General features: G+C 34.3%; 1 pseudogene; it reads left to right on the top strand.

The window, feature by feature from the left end:
* Window positions 1–1,640: 1,640 nt before the first annotated feature.
* On the top strand, window positions 1,641–19,122 carry LOC120191310 (annotated as a pseudogene).
* Window positions 19,123–19,485: the final 363 nt, after the last annotated feature.

Consider the following 19,485-nt stretch of genomic DNA (forward strand, 5'->3'; position numbering starts at 1 on the left):
AAAGGAACCACAAAAGGATATTAAGCTATCGAAAGACCACTAAGAACTGCAAATCAAAGTCGAGTATCGTGAGAAACTATCGACGAATGCAAAATCGCACATCCAAATTCAATATGAGGGTTCATAGTATGAAAGATCAACGGGATTAAAAATAAGCTTCACCTTGATCAGTCATGGCGTCGTCAAATCTCACCCTGAAAAAAACATAAATAAAAGAATGATCAAATAATCGATAAAAAAATAAAAAATGTGTCACGAAAATAGAGAAAAACGTATAAAAGACAAAAAGTAAAAGTGATTTTTAGAAATAAAAAATGACATAAACCCTAAAAAATAAAAAAAATAAAAATGACTAGGGTTTAAAAAAAATGTTAAATTTAACCTTTAATTATATACTATATAGTATATATGTGTTCATCCTAAAAATATTTATTACACACCATTATCCTAAAAAAATCAATCTTTAGGAAAACAAAGCCAAACCTAGAAAAAATGTTTTCCTTCCCAAATTTAACCCATCCTTTTCCCTCCATTTCACACATTTTTCTCAGCATCCAAACCCCGTCAATGACTTTAGCTAGGGTTTTGATATAACAATCACACATACCCCTCGTGCATAATTAAGAAGTTTGAATGAATAAAATTAGATCTATGTTTATTTATTTTTTAAAGTATTTGTGTTCGTTCATTTAGTGTTCGTGAATATATTCATTTAATACTCGTGAATATGTTTGGAAACCAAAACTCACATTTTACCCTTTTATTTGCAAGCCAAAGAAAATTATTTAAATTACATAGTTAGACCTTAAATTCCTTAGGTTTTATATTCTGAACTGTAAAGATCACCTTATATTTAATTTAGTCATTACCTTCACCGATATTTAAAATGTGAGAAGTAAAAAGAAAATGAAAATATAATAAACAAGCTTACAAAAGAGTCAATAAATGAGCTTGTTTGTGAAGATAAACAAACGAACACGAACAAACACATATCTATTCGTGTTCGTTCATTTATTAAATGAACATAAATTTTTTGTTCATACTAATTTATTTAGCTTAACAACTGAGCATAAATGAATGTTATACAAACGATTCATGAACAATTTGTCGAACGTTTTGTTCATTTATATTCATATATATATATATATATATATATATATATAATATCAATATTTAGTACATGTAAGTCTTTTCTCATCAGAATGTGTGAATTCTTCATTCGAGACAATTTTTAACATACTCTAACAAAGTATAAAATTTTATAAATAAAATATTTATTATTAAAATTTAATTAATGATTTAAGGGATGATGTTTCTAAGATTTCTCTCAACTAATCATGAAAATTTTCAAATTAAAATAAACTTAATTATTAATGAATAAAAATCAAAATACCACGTTAAGTATAAACTTAAAAAAATAATTGAAGGATGAAAATAGAAAGAAAAGTGGTAGTTGATATAGTTTACTCATTATTTTATTATTAAAAAAATAAAGTTGAGCAACAAAGAGAAGAAACTTAAAAGAGCCCCCAAGGAAGTCAGCTCGCGAATTTCTGAGTCTTTTCAAATAGTTGAATAAGTACCCTTTTGCTCTCTGATTCCTAAAAATCCATTCTTTTGTTTCTCGTAAACAATTCTTTTCATTTTCTTCGAAATGTCTGATCAGAAACTGAAACAAACAACAATGATGATCAAACTGTTGATCTTTCATGTTCTTCTTTCTTCATCTTTACATGTCTGTTTTGCAGCAATCGTTAATAGATCCACTCTCCATCCAACGGATGTTAATTGTTTTCGCTCATCTGTTTATCTTTCTGTTTCTGGCAATGTCTATCCTCTTGGGTACGCCTTTCTTTCTCTCTTTATTCATTATTTCTTTGCAAATTATCCTCTGAAATTCATGGAGTTTCTGTTTCCATCAGGTATTATTATGTGACAGTTGAGATAGGCAACGCGCCTAAGCAATTTCAGCTCGATATAGACACCGGCAGCGACCTCGCTTGGGTCCAATGTGACGCTCCTTGTGTTGGTTGCACCCTGGTGAATTGTTTTACTATGGTCATACCATTATGATGATTTGGATTGCTTTGTTATTATGATGATTGATGCATTCGATCTTCGGTATTTTTTTTTTTTTTTTGCAACCTTGCTACTGGCCTTACAAGCCGGAGAAGAATAATTACGTGCTTTGCATGGAACCCATATGTGTAGCGGTTCACTCTCCGAATCCACCTCCATGCAAGAACCCTACTGACAAATGCAGCTTCCAGGTTGAATATGCCAATTTTCAGGTGCCGTCGTCTCGGATGCCTTCCCCCTACGCCTCGTCAATGGTACCACTTCCCGTCCTCGTTTGGCCTTCGGGTAGATATTTTGAAATGACCATGTGTTCGAACTCCGGGTTCTGTCGATTCTCATATCGAACTAATAAAATCTTCCTCATCTGCAGTTGTGGATACGGTTTACATAACAGTGGCACTCACCCTCCTCCTCCCACCGCCGGAGTCATCGGACTCGGCAGGAGTAAACCGAGCATCTCGGCGCAATTGAGTAGCATGGAAAGATATATATATTTCTTCATTTTTTTATATTATAATATTTGGTTCAATAGATATATTGTAATGTTATTTAGGAAATAAAATACAATCCAAATTTATAAAATATATTTATAATATTAATTTTTAAAGGTGATAAGAGTATAAACAAATGAAAGAATCGACGAGAAGAAATAATTTATACAAAATTACGGTGAAATTATATCATTAATGTATATGTTATATCTAAGTTATAATTAATTTTAGTTAATTTACATTTTAAATTTTAAAATTCAATTTCAAAATAATACATGGACAAGAGAATTAAATTGTATGGATTAAAAATTATTAAATTTTTGGAATATTAAACTAAATCTGTAACTTACGCAGAATACGATGACCAATAATATGACATTATTTAGACGATTCATGTTGTAACTATAGCCATGCAACCAATGGTCGCATTTGGGTTTTATGGCACAAAAGCATTAGTTGTACTGTCCTTTCTATTTACGATCAGAGTGTTTCCATCATATCTATCTTTGGGGGTAAGTCCTTTTGCATTTCTGCAATTTATGGTTTCAATGAAGGAGCTACTTTGGGATCAGCTAAGGCTTATGGAGAGTATAGTTGGAAATGAGCCCTGGTTGTTAGGTGGTGGCTTTAATGTCACTCTCAATTCATATGAAAGCTCTGCTCCTGTTACTGCAGCTACGATAGGGGATATTTCCGATTTTCAATTTTTTGTGGATGAGTTAGGTCTCTCTTACCATCCTTTTACCGGTCCCTTATTTACATGGTCAAATAAGCAGCAGTGTACTTTTTTGGCTCGGAAGCTCGATCGTTTTCTTGTTAATTCAGTTTGGTTCGGTACTTTTGTTGACTTAGAGGTTGAATTTTTAGCTCCTAGAGATTCTGACCACTGCCCTGCCTTTGTCTGGCTTTTTAAGTCTGCACCAGTCACTAGGCCGAAGCCCTTCAAGTTTTTTAACTTCTGGACCCTCCATCCTCGGTTTATGGCTATTGTTGAAGAATCTTGGTAGGTTCCTTCTTCAGGAAATCCAGATTAGATTTTATTTTTGAAGCTCAAGAGATTGAAGTGTTGTCTCAAGGAGCTTAATAGATCTCATTTCAGTGATATTTCTGGTTTGGTCAAGCAAAAGAGGGAAGAACTCCAAAAAAATTCAGCTGGCAAACTTGGATTCTGGTGCCACTGGTCAGGATGTTAGTTTGGAATTAGAGACTAAAAAATAATTGAAAGCCCTTGAAAATGCTGAATTGCTCTTTTACAAGCAGAAAACAAAGGTTAATTAGCTCAAGGAGGGTGACCAAGAAACCAAATTCTTCCATTCCATGGTGTCTAGTAGAAGGAAAAGTAACACCATTAGAGTGCTTTATGACCAAAATGGAACCAGACTGGATACTTTTGAGGACATGGCTAGTGAGGTGGTTAGGTTTTTAAAAAATCAGTTGGGTATGGCAGATTCAAGTGTCACTGGCTCAAGTGTCAGCACCATCTATTTGGCTATTCTCTTCCTTTGGGGGCTGCTGATTCTCTTTGCAGTGAGGTCTCCGATTTGGAAATCAAGGATGCTATTTGGGGGCAAGGGAATGATAAATCCCCTGTCCCAGATGGTTACAACCCCTTTTTCTTCAAGGCTGCATGGCCAATTGTTGGTGAAGACTTCAAGAATGCTATCAGGTTTTGTTTTAATGAATCCTTCATTCTCCCTTCTTTTAATGCTACTGCTATAGTTCTTGTGCCTAAAATCTCAAACCCCAGCTATGTCAAAGATTTTAGGCCTATTTCGCTTTGCTTGGTTATCTACAAGACAATGACAAAAATCCTAGTTAATCGTTTGTCTACTATTTTTTCTGGCATGGTTTCATTTAATCAAACTGCTTTTATTAAGGGTAAGAATATAGTTGATAACACCCTTCTAGCTTAAGAGATTGTTAGGGGATATGCCAGGAAAAATAATTCCCCAAGATATGCCTTGAAATTTACAAAAAGCGTTTGATTCTTTAAATTGGGAGTTTGTTGGCATTATTCTTTATGCTTTGGGGTTGCTTGAGAGATTCATTAATTGGATATGGGCATGCTTTACTAATCCCAACTACTCAATCGTGCTTAATGGAAGTCTTGTGTGATACTTTAAGGGTGCTAGGGGTGTCAGGCAGGGAGATCCTCTCTCTCCCTACCTCTTTGTCCTAGCTATAAACGTCTTGTCTAGCTTGTTGAATTTGGATGCCATGAATGGAATTTTCCAGTTTCATCCTAGATGCAAGAAGATAAAACTCACTCACTTGTGCTTTGTTGATGACCTCCTTATATTATGTAAGGGCACCATTGATTCCATTGCTGATGTGCAGTCTGTCCTTGATATGTTATATTCTTTATCTGGATTGAAACTGAATGCTAACAAATGTGAGTTGTTTACTGCTGGAATCCCTTCTGTTCAGTGCGATATCATTCATGAGATTACGGGATTTAGGCAAGGGATTCTCCCTGTGAGATACCTCGGAGTTCCCCTCGTGACAAGGAAAATTTCAATAAATGAATGCCAAGGTTTAGTTGACAAGATAAGAGCCAGGATTAACACATGGGCTAACAGATATCTAAGTTTTGCTGGTAAATTACAGCTTATCCGTTCTGTTATTTTTAGCATAGCAAATTATTGGTATAGACATATATTTCTTCCCCAAGCTGTAATCAAGAAAATTGAATAGCTATGCTCTCGTTTTTTCTGGAAATGAGCTGACTTGTCCGCTAGAGGTGCACGAGTGAGTTGGAAGCATGTTTGTCTAATGAAATCAGAAAGGGGTTTGGGTGTCATTGATTTAGAGGGTTGGAACATGGCCTGTGCAGGGCTTTTAATCAGGAAATTATTGGCCAATGATGAATCCCTATGGGTGGCTTGGTTCCTCGCTTATGTGATTAAGAACTTGGATTTTTGGCAAATGTGTGTCCCTATTAATGCCAGCTTGAGCTTTAAGAAGATCCTGGAAATGAGACCTGCCGTGTCTCATTTATTTGTTGGTTCTGTTGCTGATCTTAATACCATGAAAATTTAGGAGGAGTTGCGTACTCAAAGCCCCAATGTCGTCTGGCACAGGCTTGTTTGGTTTCCAGGGCATATACCCAAGCAAAGTATTATCTTTTGGATGGTCATTTTAGATAGGCTCCCAAATCGTGCTAGATTATCATGAATGGGAATGAACCTTAAAAATGTTAACTGCTTATTTTGTGGCTCGGTCACTAGACTAGAAGCCACATGTTCTTTGGTTACTACTTTGTGAAAGATTTATGGGGCAAAATTCTTTCCTTATGCGGGATTGTTTGCGATGTGAGCACCTGGGATGGGGAGTTAGCTTGGGCTGTACAGCTTCTTAGATGGAAGTCTCTTATTGTTCAAGTGATGAAGCTTGCTTTTACAAGCCATATGTACTGTATTTGGAGGGAGCGAAACACCAGGCTGTTTGGAGGAAGGGGTAGAAGTGTGGGTGAGCTACTGAATGACATCCAAGAGATCATTCAGATTCGATTCCAAAGACGGTCCAATAGCAGGGCTGACTCGAGAAATGTTTCCCTTTGCACGAGTTGGGGTATTTTGTGTTAGTTTCTTTCCCTTGTTATTTCCTGTTACTAGTTATGTTATTTGTGTTTATGTAACATTCTGTTTGTAGCAAGTTCACCAGCTTTCTTGGGTAATGAAATGGAATTATCTAAAAAAAATTACAACATAGAAACTACATATGAAACTCACATGTAATACAGGCACAGATAACATAATTTGACGTTGTTTTCCACAAAAGTTCAGAAAACCATATTGTTCTTGTTGAGTTAATCGATCGAAAAATATGGACAAGAGGGGGGTGAATTGGCAAATAAAAATTTTGGTGGAAGCTACGTAGAAAATTGAAAGTAATTGCACAACGATTTAGAGTGGTTCGACTTTCTCAACCAAAGTCTACGTCCACTACCTTAGCTATCCACACTAAGGATTTTCCACAAATTCACTAATTTGTCTTTCTTTTGGGGAAAAAGAGATAACCTTACAACTCCCTCAAGAATATACCCCAATTCTTGAGAACACTCTTTCTCAAAGAGAAGATTACAAATTTGTAAACTTACAAGGAAATCCTCACAAGGTAAATTGTTTGCACAATTCTAGAACAAAGAAAAGAACACTAAAAAATGAATACAATTGAGTACAAGTAGTGTTCTTGAAAGCAAAATGAATATTGAATGAAAAATAGGCTTGAAATGCTCAAACTTGAGGTTTGATGCTTTCTCTTTAATTCTCTCTTGATTCTTCTTGATTGTTGTTTATTGTTTTTTATTAATTGCTTCTAAGCTTGTTTAAACACACCTTCAAATGATTCTGAACATTGGGGATGATTAGTGGAGTCAATAGAGTCGTTTAAGTGTGAAAACAATTAATTAAAGCAGTTGGGAGCGTCAGTGCATCGATGCATACCCTAGGTGCATCGGTGCATCAGTGTAAAATTCAAATATTTTGACCGTTGGACTCTCAGTGCATCGGTGCATTAAGAGTGCATCGATGCATAAAATGCATTCGATGTTTTGAAAAAGCCTGAGTGCATCGATGCATGGTATGTGCATCGATGCATAAAATGCATTCGATGTTTGAAAACTTAATTGGTGCATCGATGCATGGATTGGTGCATCGGTGCATCACTTTGAAAAATTGATTTTATGATTGATTTTGGTTCAAAATACTTTGTGAAAATTGTTTCAAAAATAGTTTAAGTATAAAACACAATTTTACACATTTAGTAAGGTTTGAAATTGATCTTGAAAGACTTTGAGTAATAATTTGATATTCGAGTAATTAAATCGAATATACTTAGAAAATCATTTGTGAAATCTTAAAATTCATTTAATTTACTTTGTTATATCGAAACATCAAAATGTTTTCAACAATCTCCCTCTTTTTGATATAACAAAACATTTGTGTAATTTTAAGATTTTCTTTGAAGATAAGTTTTGAAATCAATTTTGAAATTACTACTCCCCCTTACTATAACACTTCTCCCCTTTTAAAACATTGTAACACTTAACATTTCTCCCCCTTTTTGTTAAATCAAAAAGACTCGAAAATGTAAACAAGGTTGTAAAAAAATTTAGCCAATTGATTAGTAATATAGCTTAAGCTGCTAAGATCACGATCAAGAGAAACGTTAGCCATTAGTTTCATAATCAATATTCATAATCAAATGTGAAATGACATAATTGGCCATAATGCAACTAATATGAAATTGATGCAAAAATTAATAAATATTAAGCTCAAAAAAATTCAAATCAAACCAATATATATATCAAGTTTAAAAACCACAAAGCATCCAAATTATATCTTCAAACAAATTCAAACAATCCAAATAAAAACAATAATCCCCAAAGTATTCAAAATATTTTAACAATAAAAGTTCAAAGATGATCTAAAACAAAACAAGGTCTACTCGTCCATAGAGAGATCGGGAGACGGAGGAGGAAATCGGGCTTGCATCTCAAGAGAGAGAGTATCCATGCGTGCAAGCATCTTCCTTTGAAATTCCATCTGTCGAGCTTCCAAAATGTCTAAGCGTTGATTTACTGCTTCGTGAGTAGCAGTCAAGTGGGATTCGATGGAAGCATACCGTAGATCAAATGTCTCCAAAAACGAACGAAAATATGGAGGCATTTGATCATCTTGTGGAGCTGGTTCCGGTGCAGGCTCATCGTCTGGAACGTGATCGTCGATATCTTGTATAAGTTGTTGAAACTCAGGATCATCGTCAGCAGCCGGTGCCGAAGGAGGAGGAGCACGAGGAGAGCTAGGATCAGCTCGTGAAGAGATAGCTCCCGAGGTCTGCTTACCGGGTCAAAATACCCAAAGACTGGTTTCCTCGCCTTGTTTCCAATCCGCTTTCTTCAAGGAAATAAGATTGATTTGGTTTTAGAGTGGGATAGGATTGTCGAGAGAGATGCCTAGACCAAGTTTGATAAAGAGGTTACTAAGAAGACATCCATAAACTAATGTTTCGACATGTTTTGAAGGAACAATGTTTATGACATTAACTAGTTGACTGGAGATAATGTGGGGTAGATTGATTTTGATCTTATTCTTGAGACAGTGCATCCACCACAAATCCCTAATACGAAGAGTGGAGTACCTACCTCCGGATGGTCTAAACCACCAAAAGATCATCAGATGAAGAAAACGATCATGATGAGATCGTAGAGTACTAACACTAGCGTTTGGAACATAGGGATAATCTACAGTTTAATTCTCATTATATAACCATCATCATCTAATCCAAAACGTGAAGTTATAATCGCGGGGTCAATATTAATATATTGGCCTAAAAGATATGATCTAATGGTTATAGTCCCACATTGAGTTTCGTTTTGAATACATACCACTTTGGAATATAAAATGTGGACTAACTGTTGATAAACGATAGGTTTGAGCTGAAACATTTTATCAAACTTCCAAGCTTTAAGAATCGGAAGGTATTCAAAGTTAATATATATCATAGCTTGAAGAGAAGGAATACGCTCTTCCCGGATTCTATAAGTTTGAAAAGAATTTCTGTACCTAGAGTACAATTCGTCTCTACGACGCTCAGGCATGTTAAAACAAGATCCTAATAGAGATGAAGGTGGAGGAGGAACAGGATTAGGAGGTTGGTTTGAACGAGAACGACTCAACGAAGTCCTAGGGCGTTTGGGATTAGACATTGTTTAGGAATCGGAAAAAGGAATATAACCTGCAATTTGAAACACATGTATGCAATTTAATCAGTCCCAAAACTCAATTGAGTCCTCAATAATTCAAGGTTCGTTAAATCAAATCCTAATGGGCAAGGTTTTGAAAACTATTTGAAAATAATCATAATATGTATAGTTTTCATGGAAACAACATAATTAAATCAAAAACATCAAATTTAAAAATTAAATTCAGATTTTTGATATAATAATTTTTTTTTATTTCGAAAAATTCAGAAAAATCTTTGAAAATTGTTAGTTTTTGATGAAATTAGTTGTAAAAACTAGTTTGTAATCATTAAACATTCAATGCCCGATATAATGTTCATCCTAGAACTAATTAAAACTAGTCCTAAGATCAAAAATCAATAAAATATAAGTTTTTGAAATATTACCTTGAAAATTTCGGATTTGAGAGGAATATGATGTTATTTTGCACGATTTGATGATTAAAGCAAGATTAGGAGTTGAAAAGCTCGAAGATTCTGGCAAAATTATGTTGATTTTGAGCAAAAGGAGGATTTAGAGAGTGAGAGGGGCGTATGGTTGATGAGGATATAGTTTTAGGGTTTGAAACAAATGAGAAAATAAGCCTTTTAAACCCAAAACCCGAGAGATGCATCGATGTATGACCCTGTACATCGATGCACATTCAAGGCATGCATCGGTTCATCAACATGATAAATCGATGCACATTCAAAGGGATGCATCGACGCACTGTTAAGTGTATCGATGCATGAAGCACAAAAATGTCAAAAATCTGTTTCAAACACTTAAAATGCTAAATTAATTAGCTCTATTGGTATTGACAGCTCATATATTGAAAATTAATCATGTTCAATCAATCAAATTAATCCTTAAGCTTCATTTTAACATAAAATTAATTTTCATCAAGCAACATAAACTCCCCCTAACTAATAGCAAAGAATGCAACCAAAAATTATTATTATAAGCATTTTCCATTTATACTTAAAAGTGCTAAAATTATTTTAAACACTAAGTGAAGATAAGTCAGTTAAACCTAATTCTCTCCTAAGTGTCCAAAATCTTTCTTTGTCTAAAGGTTTTGTAAAGATATATGCTAATTGGTGCAAAGTATCAACAAATTCTAGAACTACATCTTCCTTAGCGACATAGTCTCTAATGAAGTGATGTTTAATTTCAATATGCTTAGTTCTAGAGTGTTAGATGGGATTTTTAGTGAGAAAAATAGCACTAGTATTATCACACTTGATAGGAATGGTACCTACTTCAATTCCATAATCAAAAAGTTGTTGTTTCATCCATAAAACTTGTGCACAACAACTACCGACTGAAATATATTCCGCTTCAGCAGTAGATAATGCGACATAATTTTGTTTCTTTGAAAACCAAGAAATAAGCATATTTCCAAGGAATTGGCAAGTACCGGAGGTGCTTTTCCTATCTAATTTTCATCCTCCATATTCTGCATCAGAGAAGGCATGCAAGCTAAAGCTAGAGTCTCTAGGATACCAAAGTCCTAAACTATGAGTGTCCTTAAGGTATCTAAAGATCCTCTTAATAGCTAGTAAATGTGATTCCTTAGGGCATGATTGAAATCTAGCACATAAGAAAATACTAAACATAATGTCCGGTCTACTTGCAGTTAGATAAAGCAAAGAACCAATCATTGACCTATATAATTTAACATCCACACATTTACCTCCTTCATCTATGTCAAGCTTTGTTGATGAGCTCATTGGAGTGTTATGTGGCTTCCCATTTTCCAGTCCAAACTTCTTGAGCATATATTTAACGTACTTAGCTTGATTGATGAAGATGCCATCTTTTCTTTGCTTGATTTGGAGTCCCAAGAAAAATGAGAGCTCCCCCATCTCGAATTCACCTTACATTAGCTTAGAAATTTCTTGGCAAAGAACATCATTAGTAGAACCAAATATTATATCATCAACATAAATTTGAACTACTAATAAATCTTTACCTTTATGCTTTAAAAACAATGTAGTGTCAACTTTCTCTTTTGAAAAACCTTTTTCAATTAAAAAATTTGACAATCTTTCATACCAAGCTCTAGGAGCTTGTTTTAAACCATAAAGTGCTTTTGTCAATTTAAGAACATGATTTGGAAATTTTAAATCTTCAAAACCTGGAGGTTGTTCCACATACACTTTTTCCTTTATAAAACCATTTAAAAATGCACTTTTAACATCCATTTGATATAATTTAAATTCATGAAAACATGTAAATGCTAATAACATTCTAATCGCTTCTATCCTAGCTACAGGAGCGTATGTTTCATCATAATCTATGCCCTCTTCTTGAGTATAGCCTTGAGCAACAAGTATAGCCTTGTTTCTCACTATATTACCACTTTCATCAAGCTTATTCCTAAACACCCATCTAGTACCTACAGTAGATTTATTACTAGGCCTTTCAACTAATGTCCATACTTTACTTCTCTCAAATTGATTTAACTCTTCTTGCATAGCCATAATCCAATGTTCATCTTTTAATGCTTCTTTAATATTCTTAGGCTCTATGCATGAGATAAATGCAACATAATTAAAAATATTTCTAATGCTTCATCTTTAGTAATTAAGAATAGAACCCAAGTATATCTAGAATAGTCATCTACCAAGACAAATGCATATTGTTTTCCACCCAAGCTAGTAGTCCTAGTTGGCCCAAAAAGATCTATATGGATCAATTGTAATACTCTACTAGTTGATACATCATTAATGGATTTAAAAGAAATTCGCTTTTGTTTTCCTTTAGCACAAGCATCACAGATTTTATCATTATCAAATTTAAGCTTAAGCAACCCTCGAACTAAATTTCCTTGAATTAGCCGTTGCAAAACACTCATACTAGCATGTCCTAGTCTCCTATGCCATAACCAACTATCATGCTCATCCTTAGCAACTAGGCATAAATTAGTCATATCAATAGAGTCTAAATGTACCATGTATATGTTTCCTATTCTATGACCAACAAGCATAATTCGATTAGATGCAATGTCAATAACTTTACAACCATTAGTTTCAAACATGACATTGAATCCTTTATCACATAATTGACTAATACTTAAGAGATTATGCTTTAATCCATTCACATATAAAACATTTTTAATTTGTATGGAATAGGTATTACCTATGGTACCTATACCTTCTATGTGACCTTTTGAATTATCACCAAAAGTCACTTCTCCTCCATTTTTGGCGTTAAGATCTATGAACTGGTTTTTGTCTCCGGTCATGTGTCTTGAGCATCCACTATCAAGGTACCATGAGTTTGAATTTGTTTCCCGTGCCTTGTAACAATACTCATTTTCCTACAAACATAGATTAATTTTTAATTTTTGGTACCCAAATTCTTTTGGGTCCATATTCATTAGTTTCAAAAATCCTACTCCTCTTAGGTATTCATTTGTGTAGGATATCTTTATCTTTAGTAGTAATGAGTTCTTTAGGAACCCATATACTTCTAATGATTTTTTCATTTGAGGTTCTTCGGGGACCTCTATGATTGTAGTTTTTAAAACTTTTTCTAACAAAGTTGGATTTTGAATTTTCTCTATTTTCAAAACGTTTTGTTCCATCTTTATCAAAAGAAGTTTTAAGATCGTCAATTTTCTTTTGATGATCATCATTGACCTTTGAAAGTAAATTTTGCAAATCCAAATTTCTCTTTCCAAACTCTTCTAGTTTGATTTGCAAATCTTTGATTTTACTTTCAAGATCGTTGTTGGTTTTGGATATGAGTTTATTTTCATTTTTCAATTTTGAAACATCATTTTTATATTTTAAAAACAATTTCTCATAATCCGAAGCCAACCCATTATATTCCTCTAATAGCTCATCATAAGATAAATCATCAAATTCATATGAGTTAGAGGTTACCTTAGAATCTTCCCCGAATGTCATCAAGCACAAGTTTGCTACTTCTTGTTCCTCTTCATCGGAACCCTCTTCATCGCTCCATATAGCCACATGAGCCTTGTGCTTATTGTTTGATTAACCATTTCTTTTCAATTGTGGGCAATCATATTTGACATGCCCTGACTTTTTGCATTTGTAACAAATGATAGGGTCCTTCTCTTTTGGTTCATTTTTTAGGCCTTCATTTCGTTTGAATTTTCTTCATCGGTAAGGTCTCATAATTTTTTTGAACCGTTTGGCAAACAATGCCATTTCCTCGTCATCTTCATCCAAATCACTCTCATCGGTAAGGTCAATGCATCGATGCATACCCTAGGTGCATCGGTGCATCAGTGTAAAATTCAAATATTTTGACCGTTGGACTCTCAGTGCATCGGTGCACTAAGAGTGCAGTGAAGCATAAAATGCATTCGATGTTTTGAAAAAGCCTGAGTGCATCGATGCATGGTCTTGTGCATCGATGCATAAAATGCATTCGATGTTTGAAAAATTAATTGGTGCATCGATGCATCACTTTGAAAAATTGATTTTATGCTTGATTTTGGTTCAAAATACTTTGTGAAAATTGTTTCAAAAATAGTTTAAGTATAAAACACAATTTTACACATTTAGTAAGGTTTGAAATTGATCTTGAAAGACTTAGAGTAATAATTTGATATTCGAGTAATTAAATCGAATATACTTAGAAAATCATTTGTGAAATCTTAAAATTCATTTAATTTAATTTTTTATATCAACACATCAAAATGTTTTTAACAATCTCCCCCTTTTTGATATAACAAAATATTTGTGTAATTTTAAGATTTTCTTTGAAGATAAGTTTTGAAATCAATTTTGAAATTACTACTCCCCCTTACTATAACACTTCTCCCCTTTTAAAACATTGTAACACTTAACATTTCTCCCCCTTTTTGTTAAATCAAAAAGACTCGAAAATGTAAACAAGGTTGTAAAAAAATTTAGCCAATTGATTAGTAATATAGCTTAAGATGCTAAGATCACAATCAAGAGAAACGTTAGCCATTAGTTTCATAATCAAATGTGAAATGGCATAATTGGTCATAATGCAACTAATATGAAATTGATGCAAAAATTAATAAATATTAAGCTCAAAAAAATTCAAATCAAACCAATATATATATATATATCAAATTTAAACACCACAAAGCATCCAAATTATATCTTCAAACAAATTCAAACAATCCAAATAAAAACAATAATCCCCAAAGTATTCAAAATGTTTTAATAATAAAAGTTCAAAGATGATCCAGAACAAAACAAGGTTTACTCGTCCATAGAGGGATCGGGAGGCGGAGGAAGAAATCGGGCTTGCATCTTAAGAGAAAGAGCATCCATGCGTGCAAGCATCTCCCTTTGAAATTCTATATGTCGAGCTTCCAAAGTGTCTAAGCGTTGATTCATTGCTTCGTGAGTAGCAGTCAAGTAGGATTCGATGGAAGCATACCGTAGATCAAATGTCTCCAAAAACGAACGAAAATATGGAGGCATTTGATCCTCTTGTGGAGCTGGTTCCAGTGCAGGTTCATTGTCTGGAACGTGATCGTCCATATCTTGCATAAGTTGTTGAAACTCAGGATCATCGTCAGCAGCCGGTGCCAGAGGAGGAGGAGGAGCACGAGAAGAGCTAGGAGCAGCTCGTGAAGAGCTAGCTCCCGGGGTTTGCTTACCGGGTCAAAATACCCAAAGACCGGTTTCCTCGTCTTGTTTCTAATCCACTTTCTTGAAGGAAGTAAGATTGATTTGGTTTTGGAGTGGGATAGGATTGTCGAGAGAGATGTCTATACCAAGTTTGATAAAGAGGTTACTAAGAAGACATCCACAAACTAATGTTTCGACATGTTTTGAATGAACAATGTTTATGACATCAACTAGTTGACTGAATATAATGTGGGGTAGATTGATTTTGATCTTATTCTTGAGACAGTGCATCCACCACAAATCCCTAATACGAAGAGTGGAGTACCTACCTCCGGATGGTCTAAACCACCAAGAGATCATCAGATGAAGAAAACGATCGTGATGAGATCGTAGAGTACTAACACTAGCGTTTGGAACATAGGGATAATCTACAGTTTCATTCTCATTATATAATTCATCATCATCTAATCCAAAACGTGAAGCTATAATCGCGGGGTCAATAATAATATATTGGCCTAAAAAATATGATCTAATGGCTATAGTCCCACACTGAGTTTCATTTTGAATACATATCGCATTGGAATAGAAAATGTGGACTAACTGTTGATAAACGATAGGTTTGAGCTGAAACATTTTATCAAACTTCCAAGCTTTAAGAATCGGAAGGTATTCAAAGTTAATATCTATCATAGCTTGAAGAGAATGAATACGCTCTTCCCGGATTCTATAAGTTTGAAAATAATTTCTGAACCTAGAATACAATTCGTCTCTACGACGCTCAGGCATGTTAAAACAAGATCCAAATAGAGATGAAGGTGGAGGAGGAACGGGATTAGGAGGTTGGTTTGAACGAGAACAACTCGACGAAGTCCTAGGGCGTTTGGGATTAGACATGGTTTTGGAATCGGAGAAAGGAATATAATCTGCAATTTGAAACACATGTATGCAATTTAATCAATCCCAAAACATAATTGAGTACTCAATAATTCAAGGTTCGCTAAATCAAATCCTAATGGGCAAGGTTTTGAAAACTATTTGAAAATAATCATAATATGTATAGTTTTCATGAAAATAACATAATTAAATCAAAAACATCAAATTTAAAAATTAAATTCAGATTTTTGATATAATAATTTTTTTTATTTCGAAAAATTCAGAAAAATCTTTGAAAATTTGTTAGTTTTTGATGAAATTAGTTGTAAAAACTAGTTTGTAATCATTAAACATTCAATGCCCGATATAATGTTCATTCTAGAACTAATTAAAACTAGTCTTAAGATCAAAAATCAATAAAATAGAAGTTTTTTAAATATTACCTTGAAAATTTCGGATTTGAGAGGAATGTGATGTTTTGCAAGATTTGATGATTAAAGCAGGATTAGGAGTTGAAAAGCTTGAAGATTCCGACAAAATTACGTTAATTTTGAGCAAAATGAGGATTTAGAGAGTGAGAGTGGCGTACGATTGATGAGGATATAGTTTTAGGATTTGAAACAAATGATTTTGAAAGACTTGGAGTAATAATTTGATATTCAAGTAATTAAATCGAATATACATAGAAAATTATTTGTGAAATCTTAAAATTTATTTAATTTAATTTGTTATATCAAAATATCAAAATATTTCGACAATTCTGTCGGAAAAAAATGACCATCTTATTAGTGACGAGCAACGTGGAAGCTGTATTAATTTGCAAACTCACCAAAACCCAGAAATTAAATTGAACCTTTTTAGAATTCCCGAGAATTCAACTATCTGTGATTTTCAAAAAGGATTTGCTCAGCAAAAGATGGAAAATAAGAAAAAGGAACCAACAGTACCATGGATGATGATGATGTTCTTCCTTGTACTGTCTGCAAATTTCCCATCGTGTTCTTCAGCTGCTAGTCAATAATCCGACAAAAAAAGTCAACCCATACTAAGGGTCGTAATGGGTTCCGTTCATCTTTTCTTTTTCCTGTCACTGGGAATGTTTATCCTCTTGGGTAAGTTATTTTTCTTTGAAATGTGAAGTTTGTTTATTCGTGCATATTTGTTGTTTGTTTTATTACCTGAATGGGATTCTTTATTGATTTCTCTTCTTAGTCTTGCTTTCCACTGGGAAATCTTATTGCCATTTGATGATAAATCGTTCATGATTTAATGATTGTATTAATTTTTGGAAGAATCCTTGAAAATTTTCTGATTTTGATCTTAGGTCTATGAGAGTGTAGTTCCATTGAAAAATAGTTTCCCTGTTCGTGTAAAATCATGGAATTCATGATTTGTTCAGGTACTATTCCATATCTCTTACCATAGGCAATCCACCCAAGGTTTTCGAGTTAGATATTGATACGGGCAGTGATCTCACTTGGGTCCAATGTGATGCGCCTTGCACCGGTTGCACTAAGGTAAAATTTTCTGCAGACGTTGATTCCTATCATGTCCTAAACTATTTCTTGTTATGTCCTTGTCTTTGTAGACGATTGATCACCTTTACAAGTCCCAAAAACACATCCTTTTCAGCTGTGACCATCCTTCCTGCAGTGTGGTTCACTTCCCTGAAAGTCCTAGATGTGAGAAACCAGATGACCAATGTGACTTCGAGATCAATTATTTTGATCATGGTTCGGTTCTTGGTGTGGTGGTTTATGATGTCTTTTCTCTTAGATTTATGAATGGCTCTCTTGCTCGTCTGCGTTTGACTTTCGGGTGTGTATTTTTTTTGCTCTCTACCTTGATTAGAAACCTTAATTTTTAGTTTTGCCATTAGCTCTGATACTATTAATGAATATAATTTCCTGATATGTTGAAATGGCTGCGAAAGTCACATTTCCTCGTGACCAATATCGTATTCTATTATTCGTTGTTTACAGATGTGCTTATGATATTAAAAACCCCGGTCCATACAATCCTATAAGAGTGGAGTCCTTGGGCTTAGCTATGGCAAAGCAAGCCTATTGTCACAGTTGCAAAGCTTTGATCTCACTAGAAACATAATAGGCCATTGTTTAAGTGGGAAAGGTGGAGGATTTTTGTTCATAGGAGACGATCTTGTCCCTTCCAAAATGTCTTGGATGCCGGTGTTGGCCAACTCGTAAGTACTATTAAGTTCTAGTGACTTCTCATACTGTAAACATTTGTTTTCTCATCTATGCTTCCTTGATCATTTTGTTGCAGTAAAAATTATTTGTCGAGTCCAGCGGAAGTCCTTTATGACGGAAAGCCAACTGGTATAAAGGACCTTAAACTAATATTCGACAGTGGGAGTTCCTACACTTACTTCAACTTCCGAGTTTATGAAGTTGTGCTCGATCTGGTAAGTAAACGAGTTAAGAGTGTTCCCCTGTTGAGAGTAATCTTTAAGCTTTGCTAAAGGAACGGATCTTGTACTTAATGTTTCAGGTAAGGAGAGGCTTAAATGGGAAGATAAAGCTCTCCCAATCTGCTGGAAAGGAACAAAACCGTTTAAATCGGTTCATGATGTCAAGAACTATTTCAGCACCTTGACATTGAGCTTTACAGACACCCCAACTGTTCAACTAGAATTACAGCCGGAAGCGTATCTTATTGTCACGGTAAGCACTAAATCGGGGATTTTCCGGCAATATGATACAAGCGAACACGGGTGTAACGACAGTTCTTTCGTTCTATTCCATTCCCAGGAAGATGGAAATGCTTGCTTTGGAATCTTGAACGGCACGGAAGCAGGATTGGGAGACTTATACATAATTGGAGGTGAGAAGTAACAGAAGAATCACTTTCTGCCTTTTTCGGGATCTTCTATTATCGAACTCTTCCTCATTGGATCTTTTTTTTTTCTCTCCTCAGACATCTCAATGATAGACAAAATGGTTGTTTACGACAATGAGAAGCAGCGGATTGGGTGGATATCAGCGGATTGTGATCGGCTTCCATAGTCCTGAACCCTTTCATTCTCTTAGCATTTACTTATCTTCTTTATAATTGTATTTATCATTTTCTTACCCCATTTTCTGTAATTCTTTGTCTTTGCAGTAACAGTTTAGACAGTAATTACGATGAAGATTTTCAACAACCATATGCAACAAACTTCGGTATCATAGACGAGAATTATCCTTAAACACAAGGTTCGGAAGAAAGAAAAAAGCAGTAAAAGGTAGGGCAGAACGACGGTAAAACGACTTTATATGACTTCATACTATCATGTGTAGAGAATATATATACATTTGATCGGTAATACACGTCCGATACAAGGTATACAAGTTCGATACTAGAATTTCAGTATAGAAAATGCATCACTGTGGTTGTCTTGCATTCGTTACCTGTACTTGAGGAGGTGAAACCTTCTTTTATATGGTTGATCATGTTTTGGTACTCTGTCCGAGACATTCGGACGTCCGAACTTTATCGAAAACGAAGAATGTGGGCAGCATAGGTGATTGAATTGCTTATTGTTATGCATATTAAGCATTAGAAATGTGATTGGATTTGTAGACTTCTTTTGTTAAGGTAAAAATTATCTTCAATTTTTTTTATAAAAATAATGTTATAAATATATTATATAATTTTAAATAATATTTAATTTATTAACATTTTAAATATGATGTAAAAAAGGCATATAAAAAATATATCGTACATG

This window comes from Hibiscus syriacus, unplaced genomic scaffold (genome assembly GCF_006381635.1).
Source record: "Hibiscus syriacus cultivar Baekdansim isolate YM2019G1 unplaced genomic scaffold, ASM638163v2 tig00116965_pilon, whole genome shotgun sequence".
Taxonomy (NCBI): domain Eukaryota; kingdom Viridiplantae; phylum Streptophyta; class Magnoliopsida; order Malvales; family Malvaceae; genus Hibiscus; species Hibiscus syriacus.